The following is a 24,912-nucleotide window of genomic DNA, read 5'->3' as shown; positions in this document are numbered from 1 at the left end:
ACTAGTACTAACACTAGTGACACAAAACAGGGAGACAGGTAAGAAGAAGGCTAATTCTGTTGGGAGTGTTGCTGGACCACTTTTTCATCATTTGAGTTATTCAGTATTTCTCTCCTTGATACACATCACACTGTTAATACCATGAGGATATTACTACACCGTAAACATAATAAAGAGAAAAAGGGACACAGTTTGCCTGTGTTGAAGGTGTGGTCTCTCTTCTTATAAGAAATGATTTCTGAGGCGCCTGGGTGGCTCTGTCAGTTAAGCGTCCCACCCTTGATCTCAGGTCAGGTCTTGATCTCAGGGTTGTGAGTTGAAGCCCCACATTGAACTGTTACATTTTTTAACAATTTAAAAACCATTAATTTAATTGTTTATGAAGGGCTAGCAAATATTTTTCTGTATGGGGCCAGATAGTAAGTAAGTACTTTCTGTTGTAGTGCCAAAGCAGGCCTGGATAGTAGGTAATCAAATGAGCATGGCTGTGTTCCAATAAAACTTTATTTATAGGAACAGGGAGGCCACAGGCTAAATTTGCCTCATGGGGTATGGTTTGTCATCCCCTGGTTTATATATTTGGACATGCTTCTTCAGCCTGTTAGGCAACTGTCTAAAAAGACGCTGTTCCAATGGGGATCCTCTGTCCCTATTGGTTACCATTACTGTCCTAAGCACAAACCCTACTGATTTCATATATTCCTTCCTGTATTGCCCTCTTTATCTGCCCTCCTCCTCCCTTTTTCTCTTTGCATTTACAGTGTCAGTTATCCAGTGCCCCAATCATGCTGTACAATAGACACTCACAACAACAACAACAACAACTTTATTTACTGGCACCTAGTAGGTTCGTGGCTCCTAAATCTGGGGTTAGGTGGGGGCTGGCCAGGTCACTGTACTGATCTTGGCTGGGCTCACTTCCCTTAATTGGGCTCTGCTGGCTGAGGTGATGGCTGGCTGGCTCCAGCGGACCAGCTGGGCTAGATGAAGGTACAGAGCACCAGCAGAATTGTGCAAGGCTTCTCCAAGGCTGGACTCAGACTGGCACACTCTTCCTTGTGCTTCCTTTCACTGGAAGAGTCCAGATTCAAGAGGCGAGGAAACACACCCCACCGTTTGAGTGGGAATCACTGCCATGGCGTGTGGTGAAGAGTCTGGATACCGAGAGGGGTAAAGAATTTGGGCTATTAGTGGGATCATTCCATCAGCCACTAAGTCCCCTCTCCCTCTGTTGTTGTTTTTCTAGTGTAGCGCTTACTGCCTGAGGTCAGCGGATAATGACTCTCCTCACCTGCATTCTCTCCTCCCCCGAGCTACTGAGCACTTCTTCCTTATGGTTGAGTTGTGGTCCTATCATTCCCCAAACTAAAAACATTTAGTGCCTCCCTGTCAAATTCACTTGCATTGATTTTCTAGGAATTGTGTCTTTTAGCTCCATATTCCCTTTCCTGCTTTGTATCACCCTTTGTTGGTCACCTATAGCCAAAGCAACCTACTCCTTCCTCTTTCTCCATTCCCTAATTAGTATTATTTTTTCATCTTGAGTCCTAATTGATGCTCTGTGTCCCTTCAGTATGCTTTTTTACCCTGTCTCTTCTACCCTGTAGAAATTGTGTTCCTCCTTGAAGATGTGACTGGGGCAACTCTTCCTTTCAGAAACTGGCTCAGGTTTTCCTCCCTGGATGGCTGACGCTCTCCCCCTGAGAAGTCAGGATCCTTTCCTTCCTTATCAGCATTTGGCACATTTTACCTGGAGGGACAGGGCATTCATTCAGATCATGACTAAGCACTTCCGACACATGTAATCTTCTTCAGGATGACCCGTGGCTGTTTGACGTCTCCATGTCCCTGTCCCCGTACCAGTCACTGAGTCAGCCTTCCAAAGAGGTCTGTTGATGGGGCTGATGCTTGAATGGATGTGGCTAAGAAAGAGGGTGCCTCAGCCTCCAGGGCAATATTTTGAGGTTTCAGAATTGCTGCTTCCATCGTTCAGGTTCCAACAGAAAAAGAACACATCCCCTTCTGTGTATTTCCATTATAAAGAGCTAAGGTTCACAAACAGCTGAAGACAGCCCGTCCTTCACATTATGTTGAAAGAGCTCTCTCTTTTCTTTTTCAACACAAACCCTTCCTTTTGTGGCCTGGTGAATGTCTTCTTTTTCTAACAGGACCCTACTGGGTGAGGAAAATGTGACTCCTACCGGCTGTCTGTTCTGTGATTTTCATCCCCCCTCTCCCCAGGTTTGAGGGTAGAATGATGGTTGGAACTCACCACAAACCTTCTCCTTTCCCTGTAACTCCCATGCCCCACAGACCTCTGAATATTAGATGATGTTCTTTGTGGATCCTTTTTCCCAGCGACCCCTCTGGCTGGCAGACAGTCTTCCTCTGTCTTGACACTTCCTATCCCCTCAGTAGGTACGGACTTCACCTTTTGGGGGTATTCTTACTTTTATGGGCCTTCAGATTGAGTGCAGTGTTGCTTCTTGGCTTTTTTCTGAAAAAACTCCAGTGAAATCGGGGAAATAGGCCAGTGTTAACAGATTATTCACCTTGCCCTTTACTTCTGTGCTGTCTCCTTTCGTTGTTTGTGGATCATGCTTTTCAGCACGATTTTCCCATTTGTTTCATTTTTTCCCCCATAAGTCTAGATGACATGTGCTTACAGTTGATTGGTCTTGACCCATTTTTATTTCTTCTTGAGTTTGAACCATTGGGCTAATGTTTATTTTATGCTTAATTTGTCTTTTCATTGAAAATGTGAATGCTTTCCAAGACTTGCTATCTCTAATTCGAGCTTGTGGCCTATTTTACCATTTACTTTTTTTTTTCAAGAGCTATGTTAATTGGAATCAGCTGGAAGTTATGGCCATGATTTTTCTATTTGCTTTTCTAACTTTCTTCTTTGCAAGGAAGATACTACCAGAGAGGTTGTCATATTTATGCTTGGGAATATCTGAATTTACATCCTCCTTTTGAATTTCTTTTGTGTGCTGAAGTGGAAGAGCTTTTTATTTCTAAAGGTAAACCAGTGCTGTCAGTCAATAAACAGATTTCAAATGGCCACTGGGAATGGTGGTCTAGAATTAGATTTGCCTTGATTCCTGGCAAAATTTCTCTTATGTTTTTTTTTCTTATGTTCTTAAGTGGAAAGACCTGTAAGAATATAAGAAATTTATTAATTTAGTTCTGTTTTAAATTTATTTTTAATGCTTATTTATTTTTGAGAGAGACAGAGACAGACTATGAGTGGGGGAGGGCAGAGAGAGAGGGAGAGACAGAATCTGAAGCAGGCTCCAGTCTCTGAGCTGTCAGCACAGAGCCCCGACACAGGGCTTGAACCCACCAACCGTGAGATCATGACCTGAGCTGAAGTTGGACGCTTAACTGACTGAGCCACCCAGGCACCCCTATTCATTTAGGTTGTTTTAAAAGTAACCTCCACTCCCAGTGTGGAGTGAGCCCAAGATCAAGAGTTGAATGCTCCACCAACTAAGTCAGCCAGGCGCCCCTGTAAGACACTTATTTTTCACGACATTTTCTCTCTTCTTTGTCTCACTAAAATTAGGAGGCTGTGTACTATAGAGTTAGCAGCATGGGTGGTGGGCTCAGTGTCCCCCAGTTCAACCCCCAGAGTCCCTGGTTCCCATGTGTAAGATCTTGGGAAATTCATCTAAACTCTGTTTTCTCGTCTCTCAAGTAGGGGTTGGTATGTGGATCACGTGTGATAAGATATATGAAGTCATTGGCATAGTTCATGGACGTATTCGAGTAATACCAATGCTCTTATTCTTATTAGCACTAGTACCCTTTTGATCCTTGCTTCAATTACCCAAATTTTCCCATAAGCAAAAATTATAGTGAGAATCTCACTCATGTCACAAGATAGGCAAATGGAAGGAAAGAGTAGAAATGCTATTAATAAAAGTAGGTGGAATCGTGCCCACATACAATTATCAATCCACTTGGAACACATCATATAGCAGTTGTACCTTTTTTTTTTTTTCACTGTGCAATTTAATTCACAAAATAATGAGCTGCGCTGTGGCAGATTACTGTCTTCACAAAGCAGATAACCACTGAGTGCTAGGAAACTACCCTCCCGAATATGGCCTTTCCTCTCAAGGGCCGTCAAAAGCATGCTATGTTTAAATTGATGAATCTTTACAAGTTTTCTTGTGTGATTCACTGAGGGATGCCAAGCTTACTGTTCTTTAACCTTAAATTATAAAGTGAGAGTTCAATATTTTTATGACTCGCCATTTTATAAATGTTCCTATGAGTAGTTATTACTTTTAGCTCTCATCAATAATTCTTTGAAAATCTGATTGTTAAAAGGACCATATAATGTTCCATTTTAGGGAAGAAGCATTATTTTTTTCTATAGCTGACTAATACTTCAGCTTAGGTTCTTTCCTCAGACCCAGGGCTCTCTTCCCAGACATGACACTATTATCAGGCAGTAGTTAGTAAGCAATTAAGACTGTTCTGGACACGGTGAAGGAAAAGACAGGTCCTTGTTCTTGGTTGGATAGAGCATCCTGGAGAAAGTGAGAGCACTCGTGTCCATTCTTTTCATGGTCAGAGAGAGAGAAAAAAAAGGACGACTTGAAATGATTCTGAGAAAGAGAGGAGAGTGAGAAATGGAAAGGAGTAGAGAAGAAGCCCTTACGGGTCAGGAGTTGGGTCTTTGGGGGGATGTAAAGTGGTAGATGGGCTACTCTGATGAAAACTGTACAAACATTTGTGAGCCAAACCCCACTTCTTACCAAACTGTAAATTTTTAAAGGAGTCCTACTTAGAGTCTATTACTGAGACACACCTCCCCCGACTTCTACACTTGCAAATTGATCAAGTGGAAAAACCATCTGATTTGGTTTTCATCTCCAGAGGAGAGTGGATTTTCCAAAAATAACCATCGGCTGCGTGATGCCATTTTTCACTGGCAAGCAGCTGAAACGGGTTTTTAACCCACTGTCTTCTCTATTTTTGGTTAAGAGCTCAGGAAAGCACGTATGTAAGCACAATTTGGAAAGTTTTTGAAAGGTCTAGGGGCTTTGGGACTTCAAGCATTGAGTTCAGCAGGTGGTTATCTTTTCATTAAGAGACTATAATCATATTAACTTGCTGCTTCTTTCTTTTAGATTCTCTGAGACATTTATTTGGTGTTCCAGCAGTTACCATGCCCCACCTCACAGCATGTAGAAAAGCCTACATTATTTTCAAATTCCCTTCTGTAAGAATTCTCAGCTCTTTGTTAGTAACGTCATCTGTAGCTTGCAGAACTATAGTATTTTGGGCGAAAGCATGCAAAAAAAAAATACTTATTGGATTTGCCATGACTGTAGAAAATAGACACAAGGACGGGAAAAATGATGTAGCACATGCCTGTCCATCAAAACTTGGCTTCCCCTTCTTCCAAAGTAGGGGGGCCCTGCTGTTCCCCATCCTTACTGGCAGTTAGTCTTGGTCACATAACAAAGTCCTCTCTGGTGGCACGAGAGGAGAAATGACGGGTACACTCCCAGGCATGTCCCACGGAACCACCTGGGACGTTTGCTAGAACAGTTCTGCAACCAAATAAAATCTATATTACTGTCACAGCTCTTCGCTAATTGTAGGTTATGTGTCTGAAGTAGACAAGATAAACCTACCTCTTCCTCCATATGTCTCTTTAGGGCCCTTTCTAACTCCAGATAGTCTTGATTTCAAAACTGAGCTCAGAATGCTACTTCAAAATGAGTCAGTGATTAGAATTAAGGGCCCTTAGGTTGATATGTATAGATAAATGACTAGGTGTCTGTGTAAGGCAGGTCAGTATTAGGGGTTTAAGAGCTTAGGCTTTGGGGTCACACTCTCCAGGTATAATTCTTTCTTATTTTAAAATTTTAATTCAAGTTAGTTAGCATATAGTGTAGTCTTGGCTTCAAGAGTAGAACCTAGTGATCCTGAAAAGTGTCCTCCTTAATGCCCATCACCCATTTAACCCATCCCCCCCACTTCCCCTCAAGCAACCCTCAGTCTGTTCTCTTCATTTAAGAGTCTCTAAGGGTTTGCCTCCCTCTCTGTTTTTGTCTTCTATTTCCTTCCCTTCCCCTGTGTTCATCTGTTGAGTTTTTCAAAATTCCACATGAGTGAAATCAAACGGTATCTGTCTTTCTCTGACTGACTGATTTCACTTAGCCTAATACCCTCCAGTTCCATCCACGTTGTTGCAAATGGCAAGATCTCATTTTTTTTCATCACCCAGTAACACTCCACTGTACGTATACACCACATCTTCAGAATTTTGCCAATTTCTGGTTGAGTGGTGACCTTGGGCAAATTCTTTTAACAATTTGGGTCTCCGTTTTCATAACAGTAAGGCAGGAATAATAATAGCATTTCCTATGGTTGATGTGATGATTAAATAAGTTTGTACATATAAAAGATGTAAAGAGTACCTGCCACAAAAGTACCCAATAAATGTTCACTATCGCTGTTCGTAAATACACAAAACAGGCCAAAGAAGCAGGAAATCAAGCTTTAAATCGTAACACTTCCCTACATACCTATGTTTAGTTTGCCATATGTAATAATCAGCAATGTCTCGTTCCCTTTTGGTCTGGAGCAAAGTCCCTGTCAGTTATGATGGTTTGACTTAATTCTTCGTTTGCTGGCTCTGATGTGAACGGACTGAAAAGATGAAGAACTGGCAAGTAACAAATGGTTCTGTAGACAGTAAAATATAGGCCAAAGGGAATCTGCTTCAAACTAATTGTAATTCTAGCCTCATTAGTGCCTGTTAATTGCCAGGCTTCCTCTTTGTCTAGTTTGGGGCTGAGAGGTGCAGTTTGTAAGGAGCCCATCTGCCTCCCTGCCTCTTGGCCCCATGTGTTCTCTGTGGGGGGTATTCTGAAAAATGACCCAGTGAACACATTTCCGGGCTACAGGAGTGCAGCTGTCATCAGCCTATCATTTCCAAGCCTTCTGGAAAAGGAAAGAGTAACTCTAAAGACCTAATGATACACACATGAGAAAGTCCCTCAGGATTTTTGTGCCCTGTGGGTTATGGGGCTTGCATAACAATGAGTGAAGTAAATTGGGGGAAAAATAACTTTACTGTAGAAGATCCACTTTTGTTAATGGACAGGATAATTGCAAGATAGAAGGCTGGAGTCTGGGAGCCCATTGTATTTTTTTCTGCATTATCTCTTATTATCTGAACTGAAAAGAGACCTAAGTTCTGTCCCTACATGTGTCATGTCTTTGTTTCTGCAGGGCTGGGGAGGAAGACTAGCAGAAAGAGTAAGAATATGGCTTTACTACATAACCCGTCTGTGAACTTGGTCACATTTGCCAAGTCTTGAAGGCTTAGATTCCTCACCCCTAAAATGGGCATGAAGTGGGCGGATACTGGTCCCTCCCATTGGGCAGTTGGAATGGCTATTTGTACTCTGCAAGGAAGGAGGCACTTCCGTGCCTGACAAATTATAAGAGTTCAGTAAACGATTGCTTCGGTTGTACCTGCTGTCGAACGTGCTTTCAGACTCTCAGTGTGCTAGACTCTGATTTGTTTCAGCAAGGGATCTTGTACACTCAGGAAATTCCTTTTACTTTAGAGTCTTGAGGGTGGATTCTGAATGTTCTAATCTACTTGTTTATGAGGAACAAAATGTTAATTGGGGTTTTCAGGCATGGTGCTCAATGCACAACAAAACTAAATTGAAAGCCCAGAATGCTGCATATTTACAGGCTGGGTGAAAAAAACTTTTATATCCCAAAGAACACAAAGCAACAGCTAGGATTGATTCGTAAATCATTATAAGGCTGCTGGTACATAATGATTTTGACAGTTATGAAAATGGTGTGTACACTCTTATGACCCTTGTACCTTATTTGCCCAATCTTTTGTTTTTATTTTGCAAATGTCTAATTTAATTCTTAGTTGGTATCAGGCATTGGAATAGATGCTGGAAATACCATGATGAACCAGGCAGACGCGTGCCTGCTTATATGCATTTAGCATTTGAATGGGAAATACAGGCAAATGCTGTTAAGAAAGAAACTGAATTAGGGTGCCTGGGTGGCTCAGTCGGTTAAGGGTCCAGTTCTTGGTTTCAGCTCAGGTCATGATGTCACAGTTTTGTGAGTTCAAGCCCCTCTTCAGGCTCTGGCCTGTCAGCGCAGAGCCTGCTTGGGATTCTGTGTCTCTGTCTCTCTCTGCCCTCCCCCATGCATGGTGTCTCTGTCTCTCTCAAAATAAATAAATAAACTTAAAAAAATTTTTTTAAAGCAAACAACTTCCTATATTAAAAAAAAGAAAGGGGCGTCTGGGTGGCTCAGTTGGTTAAGCAACTGACTTCAGCTCAGGTCATGATCTGGTTAAGCAACTGTCTTCGGCTCAGGTCTGTGGTTTCGAGCCCCGCATCGGGTTCTGTGCTGACAGCTCGGAGCCTGGAGCCTGCTTCGGATTCTGCGTCTTCCTCTCTCTGGTCCTCCCCTGCTCGTTCTCTGTCTCTCAAAAATAAACGGTAAAAAAAATTAAAAAAAAAGAAGACACTGAATTATTAGACATAATTGTAAATTGTGGTAAATACCATGAAAGAAACCAACAGGAATCTGAAATAAGAAGTAATAGCAATAGAGTGGGGCAGGGCAACTGTGTTATATTTGAGAAAGGGTGGAAGGAGCTAGCCATCTGGAGAGTGGAAGGTGAGGCCAATTTGGAAGGAAGGAATAGCATTACAAACACAGGTGATAAGGTTAGAGACGGGTTGAGCCAGATCATGCCGGATCTTGCAGCTATGATAAGGAGTTTAAATTTTATCCCACAGAAGGCAAGCCATTAAAGGATTTGTTTGAGGGGGAAAAAAATCACTTATTTTTTAAGTTTGCCCTGGCCTTTGAGTGGAGAATCTGGGTAAAGGAAGGATCAAAATGGCAGCATGGAGACAGGAGACTACAGTCCTAGTTCAGGTGGCTTGGCCTTGGGATGGGGCTACTGGAGATGGAGAAGGGTAAACTGAGTCAATCAATCTGCATGTCCATCTATGTATTAGGATTGATGTCCATCTATGTATGTAAAGGTTAAGTCTCAGATATAACTCTGGGAGTGGCTGGTTTACGTACATTACGGTGTTTAGAGCCAAGTTAGGGAGAAAGTCTCCTAGGACATGTGTGGAGAGAGAAGAGAGCCCACAAAAACACACTGCTTTAGAACTTAGGTGAAGAATGGCAAAGGGGATTGAGAAGGAGTAATTGAAAAGACAAATCTTGGAGAGATTTCTTATAGAAAGCAAGAGACAAGAGAGTGTTCAAAGGAGGGAATAACCAACTGAGTTGAATACTGGCAAGAGCCCCAGTGAGATGATGCCACAGAGGTTGCTCATTTGGGTGACATGGAGATACAGCTGGTGACTGTGGTAAGAGCCACTCTAGAGGAGCAGTCCCGTTGGACCGGGTTACGCAGCGTCGGGATCATAATGGGATGGGGATGAACAAATTGATCCTGTATATATAGTCATCTCTTTTGAGAAGTTTAGCTATAATTAGGTCAAGAAAAGAGGAGGGCTTTCAAAAGCTGGGTTTTTAGGAAGCATGTTTGCATGTGATGGGAATGTTCCTTCAGAGAGGTAATAACCAAAGAAGCACAATCCTTGATCGAGAGCACGGGGGAAGGGATTGTTTTGGAGAGAAGCAGAAAAACTTCTTTTTGGTAACAGGAAGGCAGGCAGATGCATGAAGAGGTCAGGGTCTTGCCCATTTGTCTGTTTTTTTGTCAATAGAATAGAATAAACAGGCAAGACCATCAGGTAAGGATAGGGATAGATTTGAAAGAGCAAAAGGTATGAGATGATTAAATCAAACATTGGGAGCAGCCCTACAAGAAAAACAGCATACATAGGATTGTTGGTCTTTCTCTCCCTTCTCCTCCCCTCCTCCCCCTCCCTTTTCCCCTTCCCTCTTCCCTCCCCTCCCTACCCCTCTCCTCTCCCCTCCCTTCTCCCCTTCCCTCCCCTTCTTTTCTTTTTCTTTTTTTCCCAGACAACAAAGAGATTGTCTTATTTAAAAAAAAATTTTTTAACGTTTATTTATTTTTGAGACAGAGAGAGACAGAGCATGAACGGGGGAGGGTCAGAGAGAGGGAGACACAGAATCTGAAACAGGCTCCAGGCTCTGAGCTGTCAGCACAGAGCCCGACACGGGGCTTGAACTCATGGACTGCAAGATCATGACCTGAGCCGAAGTCGGCCGCTTAACCGGCTGAGCCACCCAGGCGCCCCGAGATTGTCTTATTTAATGATTTACAAGAATCACAGACATACACTATTGTGTTAATTTTAGGTGTACAGCAGTGATTTGATATTTGTATACATTATGAAATGGTTTCCACAATAAGTCTAGTTGCCATCTGTCACCATACAAAGTTGTTATAATATCATTGACTATATTCCTTCTGGTGAAATGGCTTCCCTGTGTCTTATCTATTTTATGACTGGACGTTTGTACATGTCAACCCCTCACCTGTTTTGTCCGTCTTCCACTTCCCCTCCCTTCTGGCAACGATCACTTTGTCCTCTGTATCTGTGTGTCTGTTTCTGTTTTGTTTTTAGAATCCACATATAAGTGAAATCCTATAGTATTTTCCTTTCTCTGTCTGACTTATTTCACTTAGCGTAATACCCTCTAGGTCCATCCATGTTGTTGCAAATGGTGCTATCTCATTACTCTTTAGGGTTGAGTAATATTCCATTGTACATATGTACCACATCTTCTTTATCCATTCATCTGTCATTAGACTGTTAGGCTGCCTCTGTATCTTGGCTACTGTCAATAATGCTGTCATGAATATAGGAATGCATAGGTCTTTTAAAATAGTGTTTCCATTTTCTTCACATAAACACCTAGAAGAAGAATTGATTGGTCATAGGGTAGTTCTATTTTTAATTTTTTGAGGAACTTCCATACTGTTTTCCACAGTGGCTATACCACTTTACTTTTCCATAAGCAATGCACAAGCCTTCTCTTTTCTCCACATCCTCACCAATGCTTATTATTTCTTGTTTTTTTGATACTAGCCATCCTGACAGTTGTGAGATGATATTGCATTGTGGTTTTGATTTGCATTTCCCTGAAAGTTAGTGTTGTTGAGCATCTTTTCATGTGTCTATTGGTCATCTGTATGTCTTCTTTGGAGAACTATCTTTCCTATGTGTACATTCAAATGAATCAATTTCAAGTGAGGCCTCTCCATCAGCATGTAGGCTCTAGAGAGCAAGCATCTTGTCTGTCTTCTTTGCCACTATCTCCAGTACACAACAGAGTCTCAAGCAATACTGATTAAATACATGAATGAGTGGATGAGCTTAGTTGTTAACTTTCTCTGGTACTACTCAGTTGCTCATTTAAAGGCACTGAGAAGGTACAAGGTGAGACTCACAGAGGACTGGTGTTTTCCCAGGGAAAGATGACAGAGAGCAACCAGGGAGTCGAGGGTGTTAGCAAGGAAGTGATTATAATGATGAGCCATAGAATCAAGGATGGATAAGAACAAAAGGAAAGTGAATAGATAATTAACTAATAGATAGTGGGGAAGTGATTTTGAGGTCATTAAGAGGTCAGAAAATTTGGCACTAGGGGTTGTTTAGAAAATCTTCTGGAAGAATAGGGTCATGATAAGAGAGTGGCAGGTTTGACATTGGGGGTTGCAAAGAAGGTTGGATGCCAATGATGGCCTAATTCAGGGTGTAAACATGTTGGGAGCCCAGGGAAAGCAGAAGAAAATGTTACTGATCATGTGGTGGTCAAAGAACTGACTTTCCCTCTTTTCTCTTTAGTATCATCTAATACATTATGCTTATGATCCTGGCCATGAAGAAAAGCAGGTGAACTTTAAGATGAATTTGAAATAATGTAAATGTATATTTTCTACTCTCTCTATCCCCAAACAAACACATGACTATCATGGATGTAAGGCTATTGACGTGGTCATTTGGGGAGTTAGAGTATATATACTCTGTAGGAATTTGGTCAACAGTCACACATAATTGAGTCATTTGAATATAAGATGGCTAGAAGAAAGGCTTCATTGGGCATAGGTACATAGTTGAACCCATTAATGGGGGTTGGTGAACTGTAGTTGTTGACAATCTGAATAGGCTATCATTTTGCCAAATATGGAGTAATGATATTAGGCCTCTATTAGGCTAAGGTGATTGTGATAGCAGTTATTAAATTCTTGTATATTTTTTAATGTTTATTTATTTTTGAGAGAGTGAGAGAGAGAGAGAGAGAGAGAGCGAGCGCAGGCATGAGTGGGGAAGGAGCAGATGGAGACACAGAATCCGAAGTGGGCTGCAGGCTCTGAGCCCACTCCACGTGGGGCTTGAACTCATGAACAGTGAGATCATGACCTGAGATGAAGTTGGAACTTAACCGACTGAGCCACCCAGGCACCCCTAAATTCTTAATCTTTTAAAATCTGACCTGTTAAGGATTGGTAGAGCAGGTGATGAGAGACTCACCAGAGAAGTATGTGGATTCAAGAACAGAGGGTGCTGTGCCCTGCTTCCTTTGTCATTGCCTTGGGAAGGTGCAATCTGTTCCATATTACCAGAATGTGGAAGAACAGAGATCAGACATCCATCCACACTGGGTGTCTAGGCAGAGGGGCCTAAGGCACAAGTCTGGATGAGGCACCCTGGATGGGGTGTGGGAACAGTGAGATGTCATTTTGCCATGTGTCTGTCAGTAGTATGGCTGTAGTGAGAAAAGTATATCTGTATATCTGGAGGGGCCTCATGATTGGGGGGGTGTGGACCTATCAGTAGATGTCACATGGATCTGAAGACTGGAGGGATATAGATACCTAACTGGTTTACAACTTGAAAGAGGCCAGCATATCTTTATCATGGTCAGGTTGACAAGTCCTACCTCATATGGATACCAGAAATTCTCAGAGGACCAGAAAGTGGAGGAAACATTAATTAGTGGAGAAAGCTCTGATTGGCTGAGAAAACTTTGACTTGATTATGGTGATTTTTTTTCATCATCAAATTAGATGGAGCTTGAAATAGAGATGACATCATGAAAAATGAACTCACATTTCTTGCACATTTCAGCACATGGAGTGAGAAATTCATACCAATTACATAAAAGATAGTTTGTTTTATTATTTTTAATTAAAATTGTTTTTAATGTTTATTTATTTTTGAGAAAGAGAGACAGAGCATGAGCAGGGGAGAGGCAGAGAGAGATGGAGACACAGAATCTGAAGCAAGCAAGCTCCAGGCTCTCAGCTGTCAGCACAGAACCTGATGTGGGGCTTGAACCCACAAACCATGAGATCATGACCTGAGCTGAAGAGTCAGATGCTTAACCGACTGAGCCACCTAAGTGCCCCAAGACACTGTTTTAGTTATGACATTGGTATGGCTGTTAGCAAAGGCCCAAAGAACGGTTCCTTAAAGAAGATACAGGGATACCTGACTGGCTCAGTAGGTAGAACATGTGACTCTTGATCTCGGGGTTGTAGGTTTGAGCCCCACGTTGGGTGTAGAGACTAGTTAAAAATAAAATCTTTAAGGGGCACTCAGTTAAGTGTCCAACTCTTGGTTTCCACTCAGGTCATGATCTCACGATTCGTGTGTTTGAGCCCAGTGTTGGGCATTGACTGGCAGCATGGAGCCTTTCTTGGGATTCTCTTTCTCTCTCTCTCCCTCTCCCCCCACTGCCCTTACCCCACTCACACTGTCTCTGTCTCTTTCAAAATAAATAAATAAAGAAGTAAAATCTTTATAAATAAAAAGAAGATATAAATATAGTTTTCTCTCACCTAACAATCTGAACATAAGCATTACAAGACCAATATGGTGGCTTCACAATACTGAGGATCCTATCTTGTTCCCCTGGCATTCTTAGGGCATCCTTTCCATCTTAGAGTCTAGGACGGATGCTATGCTTGTTGGCATCACAGCCCCATTCTAACCAATGGGAAGGGTAGAAATGTGGAGACCACGGCCTGTGAGTTGCAAGTGTCACTCTCATCCTATGGACCAGAATACAGTCACGTGGCATAATGGCTTCAAGGGAGCCTGAGAAATGTCCACTTGAGCTGGTCCACCATGTGTCAAGCTAAAATGTGGGGGAGGTACTACCTAAAGGAAAAAAAGAGAGAACGCATTTTGGAAGATAGTTGGCAGTATCTGGCACTCAGTGCTCTCTGTGCCTTGGGGAACTGGATGAGGTATTAAGAAAGAAGCAGCATGGGGAGTGTGAGGTATCCCTGCCTTGAACAACGACTCCTTTGGCAATGGGGGCTCAGTTTCCGCTAAGAATCCATGGGTGGTTCCTCCACCCCCGGGACCATTGAATTCCTGACTTCCTGAGTGAGCTCATGTCTGGCCCTACCCTAATGGCTTCTTCACTTTAGTAGTAAGTTCTGGAAGTACAACAGAGGCTGCTCTTGAGTTTCTGTGCTGAAGCTAATTTTTGGTAGCTTCTGGATAATGGATCTGTTTTATTCATATTTTTATTAATAAAAAATGTTATATGACTATATATAGTGTGTGTATGTATGTGTGTGTGTATATCTATATATCTGTATATATATATATAGTGTGTATATATATAGATATATATATAGTGTGTGTATGTGTGTGTGTGTGTGTGTGTGTGTGTGTGTGTATATATATAGTGTATATTTGGTGGCCTGCTTACATCCATGATGTGGTTTGCTCTTCACAGACGTATTATAAATAAGTACTTAAATACTAAATATTTAAACTCTCCCTGTCTTCTCAGGTTGGAAGATGCATCAGCACATTCCAATTCTCCTGTTTCTTCACTTAATGACTTTTGGAGCTTCCTGTACATGCCTTGGTTCATTTCACCCGAAATCCTTTTTCCTTCATTTCATTTCATTTCATTTCATTTCATTTCATTTCATTTCATTTCATTTCATTATTTCATTTCATTTCATTCTTTCTTTTTTTTTTTTCCTGGTTCTAGGCTGTTTCCTATAGGTCCTTTATGGAGCTTCCTGAACATACTGAGTTTATTTTCTATGCTTTTTCCTTTCCTTTATTTCTCTGCTGTTCTCCTTTTCCCTCCTTTACACCTTGGTTTCTTTCGAATCACAGCCTCTTCTCTGGAGCAAGTCCTATATGCGTGCTTAGGTCTGTGGGGAAAACTCCTCTTTCATCGTATCCCTCTCATTGACTTCAGTTTTTTTTTTTTCCATTTTTCTTGGCCTTTTCTCCTACTGTCCAAATAAGTCTATTCATTATTTTTACCCGTGTCTCCCTTCTGACGCACCCTTAACCGCTACCCTTTCTTTTACCATACTAGGAAGTGTTCCCGCATCTTTTGGGTATCCGTAACCAGATGGGGTTACTTGACCACATCTTATCCATTTTTTTCTTGCTTCTTGAAGATGACCCAGGAGACACGTGTTCCTTGACTGTAATCTGGGCCTGACTTGGGGCTTTGCGTATGGCATAGTTTTTCAACTTCTCCTGCTAGCAGCTGTTTATTTTTCGATTCCATGTGCCCGGTGATTTCTCTTGACTTCCCAGTGGCTCGCACACGTACAGCTGCCTTTCAGAGTCGCCGAAGCTAATATGATAGCTTCTCCTTTGACAGTGCTCCCTCCATGTCTGTTTCACTTCCAGCCTATAGGTCCACTCACTCACTTACTCACTTGCTCCTTTTGTCTCTCTGATGACACAGTAGCACTCTCCCTCTGAGCCACTGTTTTCTGGTCATCAGGACACGGGGCTGTCTTCCTTCTCTGGGATAGGTGATACTTTAAATCCTTGGATTGCAGTTCCAAGGAGCTGGAACCTGTATCACATCATGTCAAAACATTAACTGTCTTGCTCCTGCGGGCTGCCTGAACTTTTCTGGGCACCAGGACTGATGCTGCGAACTTGCCTTGGAAAGAGGGTCCACCATACTAAGTGGTGAGTCCTCTGCACATGTAACTGGGCTATTCTTATGCAGTTGGGGTGGAGACACATTCTGATTTTTAAATTATTTTCTTCATGGCAGAAATGTGGATCCATAATTATCTTTAAAATTTTTTTTTAAATGTTTATTTTTTGAGAGAGTGAGAGAGAGCAGAGGAGGGCCAGAGAGAGGGAGACAAAGAATCTGAAGCAGACTCCAGGCTGTAGGCTGTCAGCACAGAGCCCAACATGGGGCTTGAACTCACTAACTGAGAGATTATGACCTGAACTGAAGTCAGAGGCTCAACCGACTGAGCTACCCAGGTACTCCACACAGTTACCTTTTTTTTTTTTAATTTTTATTTACTTATTTGAAAGAGAGAGATAGAGTATGAGTGAGGGAGGGGCAGAGAGAAAGGGAGAGAGAATCCCAAGCAGGCTTTGCATTTCTCAGCACAGAGCCTGATGCAGGGCTCAAACTCATGAACCATGAGACCATGACCTGAGCTGAAACCAAGAGTTGGATGCTTTTTTTCCCCCATTTATTCAATAAACATTTTATTTTTATTTTTCTAATATATGAAATTTATTGTGAAATTGGTTTCCATATAACACCCAGTGCTCATCCCAAAAGATGCCCTCTTTAATACCCATCACCTCCCCTCCCCTCCCTCCCACCCCCCATCAACCCTCAGTTCTCAGTTTTTAAGAGTCTCCTATGCTTTGGCTCTCTCCCACTCTAACCTCTTTTTTTTTTCCTTCCCCTCCCCCATGGGTTTCTGTTAAGTTTCTCAGGATCCACATAAGAGTGAAAACATATGGTGTCTGTCTTTCTCTGTATGGCTTATTTTACTTAGCATCACACTCTCCAGTTCCATCCACGTTGCTACAAAGGGCCGTATTTCATTCTTTCTCATTGCCATGTAGTACTCCATTGTGTATATAAACCACAATTTCTTTATCCATTCAACAGTTGATGGACATTTAGGCTCTTTCCACAATTTGGCTATTGTTGAGAGTGCTGCTATAAACATTGGGGTACAAGTGCCCCTATGCATCAGTACTCCTGTATCCCTTGGGTAAATTCCTAGCAGTGCTACTGCTGGGTCATAGGGTAGGTCTATTTTTAATTTTTTGAGGAACCTCCACACTGTTTTCCAGAGCGGCTGCACCAGTTTGCATTCCCACCAACAGTGCAAGAGGGTTCCCGTTTCTCCACATCCTCGCCAGCATCTATAGTCTCCTGATTTGTTCATTTTGGCCAAGGAGTTGGATGCTTGATCAACTGAGCCACCCAGGCACCCCTGGACTCACAGTTCCCTTAAATCACTGTGGGTTTAGATGGTTTCAGATACTGTAGGACAGTTTTGTCTCTATTCTTTTATAGAAATATAAAAAGTATGCTTGAATTCATAAACAAAGAAAAACTTCAAGTGAGGGATATTTAGATCATACCATTTTCCTCCTCTTGTTGAATATACATGGCCCACTTTCTGAAAGAAGTTTCTGTAATTTTAGTGACTATTTAGAGAATGGTAGTGAACGGTGAGTCTGTTAATTTTCTCTGTTTACTCTTGAAAGAAAATCAGGATGGGTGGAAGTTCAGGTTCCAGTAGGGAAATTTCTAGAGAGTCTTCTACAATAGCTATCATCTTACTTGTTTACACATCTATTTGGTCAGTTATTTAACTGTATGATCATTATCTGTTTACAACTCTGCCTCTCTCACTAGATTGTGAATTGCACAAAGCAGTGATATTGTCCTCTTCTTGGTGAGTGGCAGTTGTTGGAATCCCACAAGTGTTTATTTCATGAATGAGCAGATGGAGAAGTCAATGACGACACTAGAATCAGAGGAAGTAGTAAGCTGTGTGGTCTTGGGCTGTGTGTTAACCTCCTTGGGTCTCACTTATTGCAGCTGTGGATTGAGGGTGCTGACAAAGCAGAGGAAATAAAGAGGGTTAGAAGGGGGGGTGCCTGGGTGGCTCAGTCAGTTAAGCATCCGACTTCGGCTGAGGTCACGATCTCATGGTTTGTGAGTTCACAGCCTGTGTCAGGCTCTGTGCTGACAGCTTGGAGCCTGGAGCCTGCTTTGGATTCTCTGTCTCCTTCTCCCTCTCTGCCCCTCCTCTGCCTGTGCACGTGTGTGCTCTCTCTCTCAAAAACAAATAAATAAACGTTAAAAAAAAAAAAGAACTAAAGAGGGTTAGAAGTAGTATAGGGTACCTCTGAGAAGGGACCTTTTTCCTGGTGAAGGGCACCAGTGTGAAAGCGTGTGATCCAAAGGCAGGGGAGACCCGTCCTTCACACTGAGTGATCAGGAAAGACAAGTCACTGAAAATTCAGCACCCTTCATTGTGTGGACAGAGCAGAATGGAAATAGGGACATGCTGTGTCCAGATGGAGGTTCTGATAGAGCTATCAGGTTTCTTATAAATCTGATACTGACAGGGGAGAAACATACATACTTCCCAGTACCTGCTCATAGGATAAGAGAAGTAGTTGAAGGAAGCCCCAGGACCTGAGGAAGCCTCTCATTGGAGGAGGGGTGCATCTGAGGGAGACTGCAACTGACCAGGCACCCACCACACAGGGTGCACGGGGCTCTGCACAGGGCTCTGCTCAGTGACTGGAGGGAACCAGGACACCCTAGCAGATGTCAGTGGAGACAGATGAGGTCATGTCTCAAGGCCATTTCCCATGCTCTGATGCTCAGTATTCAAGTCTGTGCCCTTTGTTTGTCCTTGGGACTTAGTTGCAAGCCTAGGGATAAGGGTTGAGAGAAGAAAACCCCGACTTGAGGGATTTTACCCGGAAGTGTCTGATTGATGTTTCTACCAAGAGAAGGAATGGAAAGTTTGAGATAGGAAGGAAGGTCATATATAGAAGACAAAGCTGAATTTTGGCATACTTGAGTTTTGTGGGTTGAGATTCTGTACCTCCTACGTATGTGCAATGTTAATGCAGCCAGGAGCACTGAGCAGTAACTGATGACAGAGAGTCCAGGTGGTGACTTTAGAAATGCAGGGGCGCGAGTGGGGATTTATCCTGGCTGTGGTTCTCCAAGCATAGATTTTGGGTTTCATTTCAGGATCCTGCTGATGTCCCTTCAGCCAACCAGTAATCAGGATTTTACGTTGTTCTCTCTCTCTCTCTTTCTTGTTCTCCTTTGTAATGTCCATAATTTACATATATTTGCATTTTAATGTTCCTAGTGGAAAGAATTGAATAAATACGCCATCTCTGCATCCCGCTGGAGCAAAACGCACCACAAATCCAGTGGTGTGAATAAAGGTCGTGGTTGACCCTTACTTTAGCCCCAACTGATTTCCTAAAGCTATTGGTGTACTTTGCTTTTTTGGCACCTGAATTGAGTAGTTTTATTCTATTTTCATTTTTCCGTCTGGTGCTGAAAGATTCTAGAGGAGGAGCTTAGACCAAGCCCTTCATTTTACAGATGAAGGAAGGGGGGTCACAGAAGTGACTTATCGAGGACCACTAGCAATGGTTAGAGAGAGAGGTAGTTTGATAAACCAGCTTCCACAATTACTGTGCTTTTCCTTTTATACCCTTACCTTAGCTGTCCCTCTAATTCTGGAGACAGCTTCCTACCTTATAGAAGCTAGCTTTTATAACACATTTCTGTTAAAAGCATTGAAGATTTGTGTTGTTGTTTGATTTTTTTGTAGTTCAAACATGTAAGAGTTAAACATTTTGATAATTTGAAAGTATGAGTGCAGCTAATGGTGGTTGGGGTATGTTGACAGTGAGGAAAGAGGGGCTTAGGAGATAGCTATATCTTCAGAGTGAGAATCAAGGGCTACTATCTAAAGTTAATGGAATAGAAAATAAGGTTTAAATGGAATATGCAAAGTAACAGTTTTAATAACTACCAAGACAATCTATGATTATAACAGTGGGCCATAGAATCAAGGATGGATAAGAACAAAAGGAAGTTAATGAAGTTGATAAATCAAGGAAAAGAGGTATAGCACATTGCCTAGAGTTACAGAAATAACAACTTTGGTCAGTAGAACTTAATTTTTCCCCTTAATCTGAAAGTCTTTTACTTTTAGTTAGTATGTTCACTATGTTTACACTTATTAGGATTATCGATCTAATTGGATATACTTCTGCTCTTTGATTTTTTTGTGGTTTATTTTGCTTTTTTGTTTTTACTTTTTATTAAAAAAACCTGAAACATAATAAAAAGTATGATAAACCCCTATACTCATCTCACACAGATGTGACAATGATCAATGCCGCATATACTTTATTTAGCTCTTCTCTCTCCTTTTTTGGCTGAAGGATTTTGTTTTATTTACTTTTAAATAATTTTTATTTTCTTGATTTTAATACATTTATTTTTTAATAAAAAATTATCTTTTATTTTTAAAATTTACATCCAAATTAGCATATAGTGAAATAATGATTTTAGGAGTAGATTCCTTAATGCCCCTTACCCATTTAGACCACCCCCCCCGCCACAACCCCTCCAGTAACCCTCAGTTTGTTCTCCATATTTATGAGTCTCTTCTGTTTTGTCCCCCTCCCTGTTTTTATATTATTTTTGTTTCCCTTCCCTTATGTTCATCTGTTTTGTCTCTTAAGGTCCTCATATGAGTGAAGTCATATGATTTTTGTCTTTCTCTAATTTCACTTAGCATAATACCCTCCAGTTCTATTCACGTAGTTGCACATGTCAAGATTTCATTCTTTTTTATTGCTGAGTAATACTCCATTGTGTGTATATGTGTGTGTGTGTGTGTGTGTGTGTGTGTGTGTGTATGCGTGTATATATTACCACATCTTCTTTATCCATTCATCCATCGATGGACATTTGGGCTCTTTCCATACTTTGGCTATTGTTGATAGTGCTGCTATAAACATGGGGGTTCATGTGTCCCTTTGAAACAGCACACCTGTATCCTGTGGATAAATGCCTAGTAGCGCAATTGCTGGGTTGTAGGGTAGTTCTATTTTTAGTTTTTTGAGGAACCTCCATCCTGTTTTCTAGAGTGGCTCACCAGCTTGCATTCCCATTGGCTGAAGGATTTTAAAGGAAATTACAGTATCATGCCATTTCCCCTTAAGTGTGAATGATTGAGTTTTGGTTTTTTTTTTCATTTTCTCTCTAAATGTTTGAAATTACATTGACATTCTAATTGTTTAAACACACATAGCTAGTCAAAAGAGCCACTGTTCTTCCAAACAAACACAGACTTTAGAACTGACTTTTCCCCTCACACGTTACTATCATCTAGTAGCTTAGTTCCATCTTGGTGTACTAGCTGGGGCTCATCTGTACTGTGGTAAATAAATCCTGAAATCTCAGTTGCTTTACATGAAGGTGTTTTCTTGCCTACATCCCAGACCCATATGGATTGAGAAACTCCTCTCCAAGCAGGACATCAGGGAACCAGCCTGCTTCTGCCTGGTAGTTACGGCATCCAAATATGTGACTTCTAAAGTTTCTGGGGAAGAGAAGAAAGGGCTAAGAATTTGGGGAGATCATTTTAAGGGCCAAGACCTTAGAATACACTCACTTTCCATTTCTTTGGTCTAACTCAGCCACACAGACTCCAAGGCTATCTGAGACAATGGCCGGGAAATGCAGTCTCACTATATTTTTGGAAAAAGGTCTGTATAGCGTATCAACTCTTACTTAAAATTAACTTTTTAAAAACTGCTTGAGAAAAAGATTAAATTTGTTTTTCCTTTTGGCTGGATCCCCCATTCTATATCTAGTATTAGTGAAGAAGCTTTTGGCTGCTAGACTCAGAGAATCCTGACTCAAAATGATTAATCAATAAGGAAATCTATCATCTCCTATGTTTGCGTCAGGTGTGGTACAAAGCAAGTGGCTCAGTAATGTCGTCAAGGACCCGGGCTTTTTCTGCCTCTCCATCTTTCTGGTATTGGTATTGGCTTAATCCCAAAACGACTTCTGACATTACTTCAGGGTGGCCTTCAGAGTAACTGGGGCTATCTACTTGTCTTCCATGTCTACCTGCCTACCTCTGGACCGATAACTGTGCTACTAAGGCCATTTCCTACAAGTAGTAGTACATCACCCTGATAGTTCCCATGGCAACATGAATTCAGGTGAGTCATCATTACTGGTAGTTGTCTGTAGCAGAGGAAGAACACAATGCCAATTATGCTGTTAGTTTGTTAGTGAATGTCTTAAGTCTCTAATCCTAATTTGAGGACCCATAATAGATTACACACCAGGGTGTAATGATGCTACACAAAGGGGAGCATTTAAGCCAGTCTTTGTTTGACTTTGGGAACATGAGGCAGCTTTGGGACTTACAGGATAATGAGGGAGGCATTGAAAGACACCTGGCTGGTTAGGCCTGGAGGTTATGGCGAAGAGTTTAGTAAGTCACTTGAGATGGTATAGAAATTGAATAAACATTTTCTATATTCATTGCAGGAGTAGAAAAAATACATCCGAAAAAGAGGTGCAGTGTTTACTGGCTACCTGAACTGCAATGTACTTCACGTTGTGGGCATCCCTTCTCCCCAATTAGAGAAAGTGTTAGACTCATAATGAGTATGAAGCAGCTGTTCCATCAAGCTGTTTTCCAAATGGGCTTTCACCATTATTGTTGTTGTTAGAGAGGGAAGTGATTTGAGTGTGAATGTGAAAATGAATTAATGTTGCCTGTCAGGAAACAAAACCGGTGCCAGGAGATCAGCTTATGCACAGCTGAAAGATGGAAAAAGAAAACTCCAGGAAATCAGAGAGCTAAGAAGACAATGATCCCCAGTTCACTCTTGTCTTAGAGCATGGCACTCAATTTTCCACTCCAGAGGTGGAAACTGCTTCAGATGAGGCATTTTTGGTCACTAAATCCAGGCAAACTTGAAGAATAATGGTAACACCAGCACTCAGATTGTCTCATTCCCAGCCTTGCCACCAGATGAAAACATTGCTTCCTTGACCATGTGAGTCAATCTGGGATAGGGTTGCCAGACTTAGCAAAAAACAAACAAAACAAAATAAAACAAAAAACAGGTTGTCTAGCTAAATCTGAATTTCAGATAAACAATGAATAATTTTGGGAGGGATAGGTATGTCCTAAATGTTACATAGGTCATAGACTAAAAATTATTATTATTTTTTATTTAAATATTTCATGTGTCATTTTTTTATTTAAAAATTTTTTAGTTAACATCCAGTGTAGTATTGGTTTCTGGAGTAGAACCCAGTGATTTATCACTTACATATAACACCCAGTGCTCATCCCACCAAGTGCCCTCCTTAATACCCATCACCCATTTAGCCCATCTTTCCACCCACCTCCCCTCCAACAACCCTCAGTTTTTTCTCTGTATTTAAGAGTGGCTTACAGTTGGCCTCTCTCTCTGTTTTTATCTTATTTTTCCTTCCCTTCCCCTATATTCATCTGATTTGTTTCTTAAATTCCACATGTGAGTGAAATCATAATATATTTATCTTTCTCTGACTGACTTTTTGGCTTAGCATAATATCCCCCAGTTCTATCCATGTTGCTGCAAATGGCAAGATTTCATTCTTTCTGATCACTGAGTTATATTCCATTGTATGTATGTATGTATGTGTGTGTATGTATATATGTGTGTGCGTGCGCGTGTGTGTGTGTGTGTGTATCACATCTTCTTTATCCCTTCACCAGTCAATGGACATTATGGCTCTTTCTATAATTTGGTTGTTGTTGATAGCACAGCTATAAACATTGGGGTGCACGTGTTCCTTCGATTCAGTACTTTTGTATCCTTCAGATAAATACCTAGGAGTGCAATTGCTGGGTTATAGGGTCATTTTATTTTTAATTTTTTGAGGAACCTCCTTACTGTTTTCCAGAGTGGCTGTACCAGTTTGCATTCCCACCAACAGTGCAAGAAGGTTCCCCTTTCTCCACATCCTTGTCAACATCTGTTGCCTCTTGAGTTGTTAATTTTAGCCACTCGGACAGGTGTGGGTTGGTATTTCATTGTGGTTTAGATTTGTATTTCCCTGATGATGAGTGATGTTAAGATCTTTTCATGTGTCTGTTGGCCATCTGGATGTCTTCTTTGGAAAAGAGTCTATTCATGTCTTTTGTCCATGTCTTCACTGGATTATTTGTTTTTTGGATGTTGAGTCTGATTAGTTCTTTACAGATTTTGGATACTAACCCTTTATCTGACTTTATACTAAAAATTATTCATTGTTTATCTGAAGTTCAAATATAAGGGGGTGCCTCATGGCAACCCTAATCTGGGCTAATTGGTAATATCCTAATACCCAGAATATTATGATACAGTTGCTTTTGAACTCTTAGCTGAATTGCCAACATTGGACTCTTACTAATCCTTCATGGCAGGTTATATAGATCATCCCATATTGTCTTCTGATAATGTGGCATTAACACTCCTCCACTGAGAGGTGGGGTCTAGGTGGGCTTTATAACTGCCTTGACTGAAAGAGTATGACAGAGTGATACTCTGTGAGCTCTGAGATTGGGTTGTTAAAGGTAGGACAACTTTCAGTAGTCTCTCTTTCTCTCAACACATGCACTTTGGGAGTTCTGAGCTGACTTATAAGAAGTCTGGCTACCCTGAAGCCACCAGGTTGGAGACCCACATGGCAAATCCACACAGAGACAGTGAGGATGCCTGAGGTGCCCAATTATTCCAGTCTCCAGCTATTCACGTCGCCTCCATTTCGATATTCCTAGCTTTGAGATGACCCTAGTTTCAGCTACTCTTTGATTGCAACCTCTTGAAAGACTGAGCTAAACTTTCCCAGCCATCTCATTCCCACCTACCTTTCTGACCCATAGAAATGTGAGTGTTATTAAATGACTATTGTTTTAATCCACTGTGTTTTGGATTGATGAGTTGGAGGGAAGATGAGTAACACCATTTTTTTTTAGGTTACCTTCTCTAATAGTCTTTAAGTAGTTGTGGTTTTTGAGATACGGATACCATAATATGCACAAATCTTTGTCAG

Source organism: Acinonyx jubatus, chromosome A1 (assembly GCF_027475565.1).
Source record: "Acinonyx jubatus isolate Ajub_Pintada_27869175 chromosome A1, VMU_Ajub_asm_v1.0, whole genome shotgun sequence".
Lineage (NCBI taxonomy): Eukaryota > Metazoa > Chordata > Mammalia > Carnivora > Felidae > Acinonyx > Acinonyx jubatus.
This window is presented reverse-complemented; position numbering follows the sequence as displayed.